General features: G+C 36.1%; 1 long non-coding RNA gene across 2 annotated transcripts in view; it reads right to left on the bottom strand.

Annotated features, from left to right (window-relative positions):
- Positions 1 to 8,642: 8,642 nt before the first annotated feature.
- Positions 8,643 to 12,441, bottom strand: part of LOC113254877 (uncharacterized) — a 31,275-nt gene continuing 27,476 nt past the window's right edge. For both annotated transcript variants that reach the window (XR_006409458.3, XR_006409459.3), the window contains one exon: positions 8,643 to 11,562. This is a non-coding gene — a long non-coding RNA (uncharacterized LOC113254877). The remainder of the gene's footprint in view (positions 11,563 to 12,441) is intronic.

Raw genomic sequence — 12,441 nt, 5'->3', positions numbered from 1 at the left:
TTGGATCACTTCACCTCACTTGATCTTCTGACCAGAGAAGGGGATCAGACAGATTTAGGGGTCAAAAAAAATTCTTTCCAATCATGCCTGAAACTGGCTGCCAAACCAATGAACATTTAATGGCCAAAATAACTTGTATTTCGAATAGACTGATTTATCTTCCTTTTCAATCTCATGAAATCCTATGTTGGAGGTCAGTTGTCCTCTAGCCTATGGAAGAATAATGATTCTTTACACCTTGCTGGATGACTCTATCTTCATTTTAAGATGAGGGGCTATTTCGGGAACTTGTTGGTGACAAAAGCTATCTTTTGTCAATTTCAAAGATAAACAGCCTGGAGCAGTCAGAATGATTTCATAAGTTTTCATCAAAAGCTTTAATGCTGACTTGAACCTTTCAATAGTAATGGCTCCAATGACTGAATTAACGCATCTGGAACAAAATGTAAAGGAATAGTACTTCAGAAAATAATTTTGAAGAACTAGCAGCCAGGTAAAATTGCAGACTAATGGGTTATTAAGTTTTATAATTTACAGGCTGCTTTAGAAGTCTGGCCACTGGCATGGCCACCTACTGGGTTGCCTGTGCCACCCACACACTTTTCTCAAGAAGCTTTTCTTTCCCAAAGATGCAAATGATTACAGACATCCTTGGATGTGAAAGGGAGCCATGGTGTATACTATAATCATATGTATTTTGGGGAAAGGGCAGTTTCTCCAGAAAAGTCTGATAATGTGATTCTGCTCTCTAATCAAGGATGCAGGATTAAAGATGGGCACTGATAATGCCAGGTACATTAGAAAATGGGAATTATAACTAAGAGATCTGAGTTGCAGTATAAATATTCTTTAATAGATTAGAAGTGAAAAGTCAAAGTTGTTGCAGCCAAGATCTTTAATATGGGATGAAAAGCAAAAAAGTCAGTTTTTGGCAACAGAGATCAAACAATGTCAGATATTCAGAAAGAATCACAGGTGAGAAATGGAGAGAAATGATTTCCCAGTCTTCCCACAGTGGACCGTGTTTGGTTGTGTTCATCCCCAAGTCCTGCTAATTGGCAGCCCTTATAGTACTTGAGATATTCTTCTACCATCATAATAAATTCAGTCTTTTTGCCAAATCTAGTTCCACTGGTGTTCTTTTATAGATATGATGTCTGTTTTCTGCAGCAAATAGCCATTTCAGCAAAGTTTATGGGAAGACATTTTGTTTTAATAAGACAGAGCTATTTTCTTTCATTCATTGATTGAAGCTGTTTTCTGTAGACCATGTGCTATCTTTTTAGACAGTCACAGCTAAATCATACATGGGTTCTGTAACCGAGGAACATGTGGGGAGATAAGACATATATCTCAACAGATGGGCACATGTGGAAAGTGTGAGGGATAACCAACATGCTCTTGGGAAGAGAGTCTTTCCTACAGTGACCCAAGAAAACTTCAGGAAGAGATTGAATTGGAGTCTGTATGTGACAAATGGGCATCATTTAAGCATGTGGGATTAGGAGGGAATCATACTCTCTTGGTAGAGAGAATATGAACACAACTATGAAAATATAAAGAAGAGAAGGTATACAAGCAACAGTTCAGTTTGACTAAAAGTCTTGCAGGAAGATATAGAGATCAGGATTTGAAAGGCAGATTAACAGAGGCCCTTAAAACTCATGTAATAAACTTAGACTTTATCATGTTAGCCATAAGAAGTCAATAAAGATCTCTGAGCCAGGGAACGATATAAGGAGTGACTCAGGAATGAATCAGGTGGCTGTATGAATGACGGGCTATAGGAAAATAAAGCATGCCAGTAAGAAAGCTAGTTCGGTGTCCAATGAAGTGCTATTAAGAACTGGAGAGGGAAGAATTTTCTTCAGCAGTATTTTTTGGAGTTCCAATATCATTAATGAAGAGTGGCATTTTAAGGGTATCATCCTCAAATGAAGCAGAAGTGCTTCAGGAAGAGGCTGAGGGGACAGGATGATTTGTCCCTGTTGGTGGGAGCCAACAGGTCCACTGTTAAGGAGCTGGGAACCTCGATGACACAGCAGGGATGTATATAGTAGTCTGGATAGGAAATTAATGAGAACACAGAGGGAGGAAATAGAGGAAGAGTTTTTCATCTAATAGAGTAGTTATAAAATGAAAGGATTAAGAAAACAGAAGGTAGGAGTTAGGCTGAAGCCATGGGATGCAAATCTATATCCAATTAATGTCGACTACTTCTAGAATTCCAGGTATATTCACAACTGGAATCACATTGATATGTTACCTGCATATTGTCTGTCTAGAGAAGTTGAGAAACTTGCCTAAAACAAGCCTATTTTAAGGGGTACAAATTAAATTTCAACCCATTTTCTGGTGTCTTGATTTTAATCCTTTGCATTATATCATATCCTTTCTCAACAAAATTAGGAGACGTGAAGGAGCATAAACATGAAGCCAGACTATATTTTAATAAGAATACTGGTTTCGCGGAATACCCAGCCCTCTTAAACCAGCGTCTTAAACTGCTGAACCCAAATCAAAGTAATTTCCAGTTAGGCCATTGGCTATTGATAAATAATTAACATGAAATTACTAAATAAATGCCAGAGGTAAGCAATTATATATTTTGATATTGTGACAAAAATCAACAAAATGCAATTACCAGATTGTTTTTTCCTGGTTTCATAGCTTGTTAATTTTGTGACTATTCATTTGAGTAACTACATTTGAAATAGGAGCATAAAAGGCTAGTGGCCATTTATTCATGTATTATAAATGTTAAATTCCGGAAGTGTGTGATGTCTACATGAATATATAACAAATTTATTGTAATTAATGTTATTACCATGAATAAGAAATAAATTCATAACATGCAATATGGAAATACTAAGCAAGCATGTAATTTGTCTCTTTTTGAAATTAATCCCCCATTCACATTAATATGATTTATGTTATTGTAATATACACTATGCCTATGGAATCAAAGTGGGAATGATTAGTTCTTTATACGACCTTAGCAACAAATAATGTGCTAACAGGATCATAAATATCAACTAAAATTAATTTATATTTCTGATATTCTTAAAATAGCTTCCTGAATTTGAACTTTGAATAACGATATAATGAATGAAAATAAGCATAAGTGCCATGACATATTAAAATGTCAAAACAGAGGACACCCATGATCAGAGTTCAAGCAATGGATCATAGATCACAGAATGTTGGAGGGAGGAAGGAACTTGGAGGTCATTCAGTTCAATCACTTCATTTTGTAAATGAGAGAAGGGAAGGCCAAAGAGCTAGAGACTTCTCTAGGGTTCAATGCACAGTTACAAAGTGGCAGTGCCAAGAATACAGGTTAGACTTCCTGACTTTGGTCCACTGTTCTTTTTGCTCTATCATGTTGCCTGAAGAATCATTTTTTCATTCTTAAAAGTCAGATCTTATTATTGTATTAGCAAGTGAAAGATTAATGAGTATATATATTTTTACTTTTTAAGTGAGAAGTAAACACTTCTATTAACCACGCAAAACAGTATTTACCATAACCTGAGCTCAGATGATAGCTTTGTTTCCATACAACCTCCAGCAAATAAGCTTTCTAGATTGAAGCACATAACAATGATGATCTTTTTAAATGTATTGCATTTTTATTAAAATAAATTATTTGACCTGGGATTAACTTACATGATACAAAAGAGGAAATCATTACCAGATTGGTGTTGTAGCAAATTTGGAAATTAAAGTAACACTTTATTTTTTTTCATTTATAATTTACAAAAAGAGAGGGTCTTAGATCTTAAATGTATCATTTGATGAGTTCTGACAATAACATATACCCATGTAATCCACACCTAGATCAAGGTATAGAACATTTTAACACCCCAGAAAAATCCCAGTGTCCTTCCAGCCAATAAATTCACCATTCTTTCATGGAGGCAACCACATATATTTTGTTTATATTTTGATCAGACTGTCTTTATTTTTATTGAATTCTAGGAGTTTGGGGTATATTCTGGATATAAGTTCTTTGTCAGATATATGCATGGCAAATATTTTCTGCCAGTCTGTGGCTTATCTATACACTTACTGAATACCGTCTTTTGATAAGAAGTGTTCAATTTTGATAATGTACATTTTAATAATTTTTTTTGTAATTATGTCCTGACTTTTTATGTCCTGAGAAATATTTGTGTATCTCAAGGTATTGGAAATATTATTCAGTGTTTTCTTCTGGAACCTTTATACTATTAGCTTTTATGTTTGGTTCTTAGTTCATCTCAAGTTAAATTTTCTATATGAAGTGCGGCATGAGACAAAGTTTTTCCTCCATATCACGAGCCTGTTGTCCCAGCACCATTTACTGAAGACACCTCTTTCCCCATTGGAATAATTTGGAGTGTTAGCTGAAACTTCACAATTAAAGTATGAGTTTATTTTTGGATTCTAACCTACTCCACTGATATATTCTAATGTCAAAAGCATACTATCTTTTTAGTTTTTTTTATGTCTTCAAATCTTTTGTAAGTACTCAAAGTTTATTGCTGTTTCCTTTGTCAAGATTTTTTAAAATTCTAAGTCCTCACACTTCCACATACATTTTAGAAGTAACTTGTCAGTTTATATCTTAAAAAATTGATGAAATTTTGGTTAAGACTGTATTGAAGCTATGGTTCAATTTGAGAATTTACATCTTAACAGTTCTGAATTTTCCAAAACACATAAGCATGATATATCGCTATTTAAGTCTTCTTTAATTTGTCTCAGTAGTGTTTTGCTGTTTTCAGTATACAAGCTTTGTACTTACTTTAATGTTAAGTTTATCTTAAGTAGTTTGTTTTCTAATGCTAATGTAAATTGTATTTGTTAATCATTTCCATTCATTCAGTGCTACCATACAGAAATAAACTGACCTTGTATCATAAAATTTTGCCTAATTCACTTATTCAAGTAGCTGTTTGGTAAACTGCTTAACATTTCTCTATGTACTATCATACTGTCTGTAAATAAAGACAGCTTTACTTCTTCCAATCTACAGGACTTTTTTTTTTAATCTTAGTTTATTTCCCTGGTTACAATTTAACTTACAAAGTAGAATAGAAGTGGTAAAGCAGATATGCTGGCCCTAAACTCCAGGGAAAAGTGTTCGGTCATCCATCATTGGGTATGATGCTAGCTATAGGTTTTTCTTAGATGCTGCTCATCAAAATGAAGTCTTTTTCTTTTCCTTGTTTCGAGAGAGTTTTGATCCAAATGAGTTCTGGGTTGTGTCAAATGTTTTCTGTGCATTTATTTTGGTGCTTATATATCTTCTAGAATGTTCTGAACTGTTCTGTTAAAGTTGTGAATTACAATGACTTTTGAATGCTGACCTGCAGAAATGGGATAAACCTCACTGCTGCGTTCAGGGGTGCGTGTGTGTGTTGTGTGTATACTGGTGCTGTTTTGTTAAAGAATTTTGCTTATGAGGGATTTCAGCCTTGTAGACATATTTTATTGTCATAACTTTTTCTGTGTTAGGTATTGGGCTAATGATGACTTCACTAAATGAGTTGTAGTGTTCCTTTCTATTTTGTAAACAAGTTTATATAGGATATGTATTATTTGTTGCTTACATTTTTGATAGAATTCACAAGTGAAGGAATGTGGGCCTGGAACTTTCTTTGGGGTATTACTTTAATTAATAATTATATTTCATTAAGAGATCCTAGGTTATTCAAATTGTTTTTTTCTTTTATCAGTTTGTTCCCCCCACCAAGGAATTTGCCCATTTCATCAAAATTGTTGAGCCTATTGACATGTTTTTAATATTTCTTTTTATCGTTTTAATATGTATAAGATTACTAGCATCTTTTTTTTTTTTCCATTACTGACATTGGCCATTCTGTACTCTCTTTTTATCTTGGTGAACATAAGTAGATTATCAATTTTAACAAACTTCTGAAAGAACCACAGTTAATTAATTGCTTTATTGTTTATCTATTTCATTAATTTATGCTCCTCTCATTTTTATTATTCTACTTACTTCAATTTGAACTTGCTTCTTTTTTTAACTTCTCATGTTGGAAGGACAGATGATTGATTTGTAAACCTTGTTGTTGTTGTTTTTTCCCCCAAACTAAACATATAGAGCTATAAATTTCCCTCTAAGCACTATTTTAACTACCTTCCACAAATTATAATTTTTTGTCATTATCATTCACCTTTGAATATTTTGTATTTTGTTAATTCTTCTTTAACTCATAAGTTTCTTAGGGGTCGATTAATTTCTAAATATTTGAGGCTTTTTTAGATGTCATTTTTTATTGACTTCTACTTTAATTTCACAGTGGTAAGAAAATATATTAGGAATAATTTCAATCTTTGAAGCTGAGACTTTTTTAATGGCTCAGGATATGTCCTACCTATGTTGGTAAATATTCTGTGTGCATTTGTTTAAAAGGAATTAGTATTCTTCAGGTTGTTAGATGCAGTGCTCTATAAATGTCAATTCCATCAAGTTGGTGAATAAAGTTTTTCAAGTTGTTTATGTTCTTACTGATTTTCTCTCAATTAGTTCTGTCATTTGCTGAGAGAGGAGTTTTGAAATATCATACTGTAACTGCAGATACATCTGTTTTTCCTTTATTTTCTGTTATATTTGCCCCATTTTGAAACTCTGCTATTAGACTGGGTACACGCACATTTATTCTTCTTGAAGAACTGTTCTTTTTATCATTATGAAATGTTCCTCTCTACCTCTAGTAATACTCCTTTCCCTGAAATCTATTTTCTCTAATATATTACTATAGCTACTGTACCCTTCTTAAAATTAGTATGTGCATGTTCCTTAAAAAAAAAAAAAAAAAAGCTTCTTTATTCTGATAATCTTTGTCCTATAATTGGAGTATTTAGATTACTCACATGCTTGGAAAGTAATTTTATCTATTGACTGTTTAGTTACATCTTTTTGCATTAATTTTAGTGCATGTTCTAGGAATTGCAATATGTATACTTGACTTTTCACCCTACTTAGAATAAATATTGTAATAGTTCTTGAAAAATATATAAACCTTGCAATGTTACAGATCCATTTTCCTCTCCACATTCCCTTATACTATAGTTGTCATAGGCATTACCGCTACACCATTATATACCCCACACGTTAAAATTTGGATTTAATTAGTCCTAATTATTTTTAGAAATTAAGATAGAAAGAAATAGGCTTCTAAATTTGCCCAGCTATTTACCAGTTTTGACAATCTCAATTCCTTCCTGAAGATCTGAGTTTTCATTTGGTATTACAATTGACCCTGAACAACACGGGAATAAGGGGCGCCAATATCCCTGGGGCAGTGGAAAATCATGTATAAGTTTTGACTCCCCAGAAGCTTAACTACTAATAGCCTACTGTTGATTAGAAGTCATCTGTAACATTAACAGCCCATTAACACATACTTTGTTTACTTCATGTACGCATATTTTGTATCATGTATTAATATACCGTATTCTTACAATAAACTAGAGAAAGAAAATATTAGGAAAATCATAAGTAAGAGAAAATACATTTACAGTACCGTAAAACATCTATATGTAAGCAGTATGCCTAGTGGTCCCCTGGTTCTGCTTTTTGCTTCAACAATATTCAGGTGGAACAGAACCGGAGATTGCCACTTCTTCCAGCCTCCAACCACCCTCCAACATTTTTTCCAGTCGCAACCTTAGAAATAATTTTCTCAGCCATCCCCTACCTCCACCTCCAAGTAGCTCCTTACTGCTAATCAACCGCGAACTCCCAGATTTGTTGGAATTATCGCACGCAGATGGAGGCCGCCATCAACCACCCAGTCGACAGGCACCTACCGGCCCCTTACCCCTACCTCTCTCCCGGCGTCTATTTCCACGGGGCTCTCGGGCCACTTCTAGGAGCTGGCCGAGGAGAAGCAGGAGAGCCGCAAGGGACTGAAGATGCAAAACCAGAGCAGCGGCAGCGGCCTTCTGCAGGACGCCCGGAAGCTGACCCAAGATAAAGAGGTAAAATCCTGAACGCCATGCAAACTCCCGTGCTTCTGCAGAAGAAACAAGCCCTTTTATATCTCCGCGCCCCGGGCTCTGCCTGCGCAGACGCAGTGACTTCCCGGACAACCACTTCCTGGATGAGGAGGTGAAACTCCTCAGGAAGATGGGCGACCACCTGACTAACCGCTGCAGGCTGGCCGGCCGTGAGGCTAGCCTGGGCTGGACGAGTATCTCTTGAAAAGGCTCACCCTCGAGCAAGACTAGGAACCTCCAGAGTCCAGCCGCCTTTGAGGGGCCCCTCTGGCACCCCTGACATCGCCTTGGCACCCCCCTGGTATCATGGCTTCTGCCTCGCCTTTCCCCGCAGCCACGTGGCAACTTTTAAACAACCCTGGAGCCCAAATCAAATGGAAACAAGAAAGCTTTTTGCAGAGCTGGGGAGGAGGGGGTAGAAAGAAAAGAAAAAAACCTGTGATTAAGTAGACCCACGCAGTTCAAACCCGTGTTAAGGGTCAACTGTATTTTATTTCATAATGAAGAATTTCCTTTATCATTTTTTGTAGTGTAGATCTACTGAGGATAATTTTTAAAAGGTTTTGCCCCCCCTCCCCATGAAAATGTCTTTTTTCCTCTTTCTTTCTTGATAGGTATTTTGTTGGATATAGACTTTGGAGTGGACAGGTAATTTTTGGATTTTTCCCCCTCTTTTAGCGCTTTAAAGATGTTTCCTCACTGTCTTCTGGTCTTTATTTGTCCAATTATTGCTCCCTCTCTAATGTGTCATTTTTCTTTGGCTACTTCGAAATTCTCTCTTTATCTTGGGTTTTTAGAAGTTTGACTGTGAAGTTTCTAGTCATGCTTTTCTTTGTATTTGTCCTGGTTAGGGTCTGCTAGTTTTCTTTAATTTATAAATTATTTCTTTTACAAAATTTGGGATATTTTTAGCCATTATTTCATCAAATATTTTCTCTGTCCTCTTCTCACTCTCTTCTGCTTCTGGAATTTCAGTTCCACTTATTAGTCCTTTGATACTGTTCCAGAGGTCCATGAAGGTCTGTTCTTTACATGTTTTTTTCTCTAGGCTTCAAAACTTGTAATTTCTATTTATCTATTTTCAAGTTCAGTGTCTCTTTACTCTGTCATCTCCTTTTTTACTGATCATCCCATCCAGTGAACATTTTTTTTAGCATATTGTATTTTTCAATTCTACAACTTTCAGTTGGATCTTTTTTATATACTTTTTTTCCCTGCTTAGATGTCCTCTTTCCATTCACTTGAGCATTTTTTAAAACAGCCTGATGTTAATTATAGTAGTGCTTTGAAATCCATGTATGTGAATTCCAAGAGCTGGATCTTCTCAGGGTTTGTCTCCTTTGATTGCTGTTTTATCTTGGAAATGGGTATGTTTTTCTGCATTCTTATTAAATGAGAAAATTGGATTGTGTCTTGGACATTTGAATGTCATATTGTAGAAAATATGGAATCTGGAAATTTCAACTTGGTCTTATACTCCAAACTTTCTTGATAGCATCTCAAACTTTAGTTTTTTTGGTTTTTGTGTGTGTGTGTGTGTGTGTGTGTTTGTGGCTTTTTGTTTTTTGTTTTTTGTTTTTTACTTTTTTCCCCCTCCCCCCTTAACTGGCGTCTGTCCCACACATGCATATTTCAGAGAAAAATCAGAGATTTGGGCAGAGTTTACACAAAGTTAGCACTCCCAGTCTCTCACTCTCCTTATCAGAATACATACTTTTTTTTAAGATTTATTTGTTTTTTTATTTTAAAGAGACAGAGACAGAGTGGCTGCATGAGGGCGAGGGGGAGAGGGAGGGAGAGAATCTCAAGCAGACTCCCCACAGAGCATGGAGCCTGACATGGGGCTCTATCTCACGACCCTGAAATCATGATCTGAGCCAAAATCAAGAGTTGGATGCCTAACTGACTGAGCCACCCAGAGGCTCCAAAATGCATACTTTCTTTTAAGCAGCTGGAATTTCCCCAGACTCTATCCCTTAGTTCTTCAGTTTAGAAAGTCTGCGCATTAGGGGCGCCTGGGTGGCACAGCAGTTAAGCGTCTGCCTCTGGCTCAGGGCGTGATCCTGGCGTTATGGGATGGAGCCCCACATCAGGCTCCTCCGCTATGAGCCTGCTTCTTCCTCTCCCACTCCCCCTGCTTGTGTTCCCTCTCTCACTGGCTGTCTCTATCCTGTCGAATAAATAAATAAAATCTTTAAAAAAAAAAAAAAAAGAAAGTCTGTGCATTTTACTTAAAATTTAGTCACCCCATGTGTTCCAAATTTCACCTGCTTTCAAGATAAAAGATGTAAAGCCCAGTAAGTCACCCTGTGCTGTTGCCTTTCTCAGATATCTCCTGGCCTCCAGAGTTTGACTGCTTTTGTTACTAGTTCTTCATTGCCTTCAAGCACTGTTTTTGGTTTGTTTTATGTTTGTTTATATAGTATTTTGTCTAGACCTTATAGTGGTTATCTATGAGAGGCTACCATCTTGTAGGAGCTACTCAGCCATTCCAGAAGAGCACCTAGTCTATTTATTTCCATTTAATATAATTTTTGCTGTGATTGGTTTAAACCTGCCATTTTGTTATTTGTTTTCTATTTGTTCTTTGCTATTTTCCTTCTTTTATAGCTTTATTTTGCATTAGTTAAGTATATTTTATTATTCCCATTCACTTCTTAATTGGTATTTCATTATACCTCTCTGTTTTGCTTTGCCTGTTCTGTGTATGTGTGTGTGTGTGTTTTCTCTAGGATTACAACATATATCTTCTACCTTTAATTTTTTGAGGAACCTCTGCACTGTTTTCCATAGCTGCTGCACCCTTTTCCATTCACCAAAAATTTACAAAGATGCCAGTTTCTCCACATCCTTTCCAATACTTGTTGTCTTTTTGCTTTTCAGATAATGGCCATCCTGACAGGTATGAAGTGATATCTCATTGTGGCTTTGATTTGCATTTCCCTGATAATTAGTGACATGGAACAATTTTTCCCATACCTGTTGACTATATGCATGTTTTCTTTGGAGAAATGTCTAATTCAAGTTCTTGGCTGATTTTTAAATTGGGTCATTAATTTTTTTGCTAGTGAGTTGTAGGTGTTTCTTATATAATTTGGAGATTAATCCTTTGTTAGATATATGGTTTGCTAATATTTTCTCCCATTCTGTAAGTTGCCTTTCACTCTATTGATTCTTTTCTTTGCTGTGCAGAAGCTTTTTAATTTAATGTGGTGCGTCTATTCTTGCTTTTGTGGCTTATGCCTCTGGTTTCATATTCATGAGATCATTGCTAGAATTCAAACCCAAGTTCAGCCAGACTCCAAGCATTGTGGCCTTATTTGCTATGTGGTATTGCCACCAATTTAAGGAGCAAACTGAAAAAGAAAGTGAAAGTGCCATACCTGTCACCAGGCATGAAGAGAATTCACAGAGGAAAAGATGGAGTGGTTCCAACCAATGGCAGGATATTTCTTTGTATTCAAACATTACGGTGTGGATTGGTTAGAAACCCTGGCATTAGACCCAGATAGACTTCCATCAAATATTTTTGAGACTCAGTTTCTTGATCTGTGAAATAGGGATAAAAAGCAGGGTAATATATTTGTTATTAGAATTAAATTAAGTAATGTATATATAGCTCCTATTAAATAAATAGTAACAATTTTTATTATATGTCTTCATTTGGTCTAACTGCAAAAAAAAGAAAGATAGTGTTCTTCAGGGTAGAGCGGAGAATTATCAAGGCTAGAATGAACATGGCCTTACCTCAAAGACGTTAATCCAAGTAATTTTATTCAGATATTGAAAATAACCTGTTTATTTAAAAGTACTACTTCCAATAAACACTTTTATCTCGTGGTTTTAAACAATATATGCATTTGGGGCGCCTGGGTGGCACAGCGGTTAAGCGTCTGCCTTCGGCTCAGGGCGTGATCCCAGCGTTATGGGATCGAGCCCCACATCAGGCTCTTCCGCTATGAGCCTGCTTCTTCCTCTCCCACTCCCCCTGCTTCTGTTCCCTCTCTCGCTGGCTGTCTCTATCTCTGTCAAATAAATAAATAAAATCTTAAAAAAAAAAAAAACAATATATGCATTGGCAGTAAATAGCTGAGTGGTCTCTTCAAACTTGCATAAATTCCAAACCAGATTTTCACTCTCCAAACTAATTGAAAACAAATTCTGAAAAATCATGGAAGGCAAATGGAACTGAAAAATCTGTAAGGATTTAAACAGGCTCTCAGGACCCCTAAGTAACATTAAAAAAAACACACTGAGAATGAATCAAAACAATATAATTGCTTGAGATTGCTGTGCATGTAAATATGGAATCAGTCCCAAAGGACTGGATGGGTAATAAGTATTTCTCTTTTATATGTCTGCTGGCTCTGACCCTGGAAACACTCAGCTGGGAACTGGTGTGTCTGCTCTGATGTCTGGGTGGACTAC

Source organism: Ursus arctos, unplaced genomic scaffold (genome assembly GCF_023065955.2).
Source record: "Ursus arctos isolate Adak ecotype North America unplaced genomic scaffold, UrsArc2.0 scaffold_4, whole genome shotgun sequence".
Classification (NCBI taxonomy): Eukaryota; Metazoa; Chordata; class Mammalia; order Carnivora; family Ursidae; genus Ursus; species Ursus arctos.
Note: the sequence above shows the minus strand (reverse complement) of the source record. Positions and strands in the feature narration are given on the sequence as shown.